Genomic DNA, 3,160 nt, shown 5'->3' on the forward strand with positions numbered 1-3,160 from the left:
AGGAATGTGCAGTTTCTGGTGGCGGTAGTTTGGGATATTTGCGTGCGGTTTACATATGCGTGAGGACAGTGGACACTCGGCGGCACTGAACGTACCACCTTGCCTCAAAGCTAGGGCCTTTGTGATGGAAGATATTGACGCATCACGATAGCATCTTTTCGCATTTCACTTTATTGCTTTAGCACGGAAGTGTTTGAACTTCCCTCTCCGCAATTTCAATGATGCTAAACCACGATACTCCAAGTCGCATTTCCATCGCAAACAAAACTTTTATCACAGGCCTGGCACCAGCAAAGTCCTCGAATGGCGGTAGAGCTAGGATAGAAACGTTGTCCGCAAACGTGATGAGCGTATGAAGTAAAGTGGTCATTGACCATCTTCGTCTGGAAATGAATGCACAAAATATGTTAAAAAAAGGGACAAAAAGACTAAATGTGAATCGCTGAAGAACTTCAACAAAAAAACGCGAGATGCATCTCGAGAATCAGACGATTATCCATGTGAATTAATCCCAATAGCCTCGACCTGGAGCCTAAAGGTCTGAATGTCTCTTTGATTGATCTACTGTCTTGACAAGGCTGCTGTGGTGAAGGTGCATCGTTTCGAGTAAGCAAGCAAGGTGATAGAATTTTGTGGTGCACAGTATATGAGTCGAGGCGGGCTTCCCAGTAGATGAGAGACAGAGTCAGTGCAGGTTAGGAAGGAGGCTAAGCGGTCTCTGATTTTGGATCGCACTTTTTTCTTGATTTTTATCTCTTCCGTGGGACGTAGAAGCAGTGTTTATTTCTGGCGTACTTAGCTGTCATCGGTATCTTCTTCGTTAATTTTCTCTTACACACGCCTCAGATATAGAATCCTATCCCCATGCCTTCACACGTCCTTGCTGCGTTTAATGAAAATGCTTTCCTCGGTGGACCCAATGCGCCGCTTCAAGCCACGGCTGTTGCCAGTTTGACGCTTTTGGTCAAGCACATCCTTACTGTCTTTGTGCAGGTAGGACAGTCCTTTTTCAACCCAACCCTTTTCCCTGTCGTCGAGTCGATCCGCTATTCCCACACACGATGCCACAAAAACAATGCTTTGCGTCAGCGCAGAGATAATCGTGGGCCAGGACACGTTAAAATTACCCGGCTTGTTGGTCTTTCCTCCCCCTCCCTTCTTTCTCCTCCTCCTCTTTCGCTCAGGGAGGCGCTCGGTTCGGTGCGGGGATGCGCCCGCCAGAGGACGTGTGCTTCATGCCCAAAGCGGGGAAACAGTCCTTTGACGGGACCGCGAAAGCAGCCGAGAGGGGCAACGAGGACAAGGCTTTAAAGAAAGCACTCCAAAACGAGCAGCGGTGGACACGGATCGTCGCAAATGACCTGGAGAACATCCCTTTGGTAAGTCTGGCCAGTATCCCTCCCCCTTCCCCTTCCTCCTTCCTTCTTTTTCGCCTCACCTCCCTGTTTTCATCCCTCACCCCCCTCCTATTTCCCTTCCCAGGGCCTGATCATCGCATGGGGCAGTCTCCAATCTCCTCGTTCTCCTCCCGCCCACGTTGTGCTCGTCCTCGCCTTCACTGTCTCTCGCATTTTACATACGGTGACCTATGCTGCCGGTAAACAACCGCATAGGGCCCTGGCATTCTTTGGAGGGGTCTTGGCGGTGGTAGGGATGGGTGTGAATGGTGTGCTGGGTGCATTTGCAAAAAAATGAGGGAGGGGAAGAGGGAGAAAGGGATCGGAGGGAAGGGGTTTGTAATGGATGGTGTGTTCCAAAGAGCAGGATGAAAGAAGTCATTGAAACGCGTTTAACAAGAGGTATTGAGGGCGACGGCAGGGAAGACCCCCTCCTGATCGCATCGATTCTGACGTGTTCGTGCTACGTAGGTGCTGTCCTGTGTGTGGCATCCGATCATCAATATTAAGATGATTTTATTAAGATGCCTTCTATGGTTTGTTGGCGTCTTGCATTACTCGCTTCGGCTTTAGAGCATTTAAAGAAGTAATGGTGAACAAGTCGTTCTGTCTACATATATTTCTTGCGTTTTCATTAGTCGGCCACGAACAAACCTTGAGCTCGAAATATTGATTGTCTGTGGCCGTGATGTTTCTTTGGTAATGATCTTTGTCTGCCGTAGACCGACGACAGCCTCGTCTTCTCATCATCACTCCGTTCATCTTTGCGCTCCTCTTTCTCCTCGTCTGTCTCCATCGCTTGAAATTCAAAGTGGAAGTTGCGCCTACGGTTGGATTTTGAAAACTTGGGTGGTTTTAACCTGTTCCGTGCCGCCACGGAAAAGACAGTTAGCTACACCGAACGGCTCTTTATGTGATGAAGAACGGGGATAACAGCATACATATGTATTCTGTAAAAAGAATTGCGATTATTTTCGAACGCAGGATGCCTCGGAAAAGCATGAGAGGCTTGTCCGACGCAGACTGGAAGTAGCTTTGAGCAACTTGAAAAGGAACGCAAATGTCGAGCTTGAGGGAGAAGAGTTTGTCTTTTTTTTTGTAAAAGCATTTTTATCTGAAAATGTATATGCGGCGTAATAGAATTACAAGGTACATGATGCTGTCTTCGTCAATTTTCGCGACGAGCTGCATCTTTCTTTTGCGTAAAAACATTTTCCCCTCAACTGCTTGACTTGCCTTATTAATGAAGTTAACGGTCAAAAACGGTATTCCACATGTGTGCGTGAATTCTCACGAGGAAGGCATTACATTGCGAGCTACAACGCCCATAACAAAAATTGGACAGCATGTCCCGTCTTAAAGCGGGGACCTGTGGCATGAATCTTACCGCAGAGTCACGCCGTCGGAGCAATCCGACGGCTTTTTTGATACTGCTTTGAAGCGTTTTCTCAGGAGACACCTTATTGATTTCTGATATAGAAGCCACGCTTTACCTATCAGGATCTAGACCGAGCATAGCGTGACCTAGCTCTTAAGCCCTACTGCTTGCAACAGAAGAATCATCGGGACGCCCACGTTCTCTGTGGAATAGTACTTTTTGACCCTCTCTTTATAGAAAGCAATCGTCGCCGTTGAACAAACCTCATGGCAATGCAACCTTTACCCACGATTCAGTCTATCACAGGAGCTATCCGCCCTTCCAAGCCCTCATCATGTTCGCCAAGCGTATTCTCACCGCCATCCTTCTGTCGGCCAGCGTGGTC

This window comes from Nannochloropsis gaditana (genome assembly GCF_000240725.1).
Source record: "Nannochloropsis gaditana CCMP526 unplaced genomic scaffold scaffold072, whole genome shotgun sequence".
In the NCBI taxonomy this organism is placed as follows: Eukaryota; class Eustigmatophyceae; order Eustigmatales; family Monodopsidaceae; genus Microchloropsis; species Microchloropsis gaditana.